A 517-nucleotide genomic window follows, 5' to 3' on the forward strand; every position below is an offset into this window, starting at 1 on the left:
CTGGCAAGGTTAAAGTCCCAAAATGGCGGTGACCCTGAGGAGAAAAATAAGGCGGGTGAGGAAGGAGCAGCTCACAAGATGGGAGGGGTAAGTGACATCACCCCAGGAGGGGAGGAGAACACCAGCCCTCTAGCGCCCCCTACCGCTTCACCAGGAAATGTAGGGAATAATGCTTCAGTGCCCCCTACGGTGTTAACAAAGGGATCAATCACAGACCCTCTAGCGCCACCTCCCTCACCGCCACCATACAAAATCCCCTCAGTATACCCCAGTCTTCCACAGAAGGCCGACACCGCGAGTGCCCCCCACCTTCCAAGTAAATCCAATCGCCACAGTCAAAACAACGGTGGAGGGTGAGGTAACCCGGACGGTTGTAGTCTACCGGACCAGGACAAGGGGGGAGATGCAAGATTTAATCAGGGAGACAAAAATCAGCCCAGAGGAGACCCCAGTAATGTGGGTGGGGCGCCTCGTATTAAATCACGGAGGCGAATTGCTCGATATGGAGGAGGCCCCT

This window comes from Alligator sinensis, unplaced genomic scaffold (assembly GCF_000455745.1).
Source record: "Alligator sinensis unplaced genomic scaffold, ASM45574v1 scaffold665_1, whole genome shotgun sequence".
In the NCBI taxonomy this organism is placed as follows: domain Eukaryota; kingdom Metazoa; phylum Chordata; order Crocodylia; family Alligatoridae; genus Alligator; species Alligator sinensis.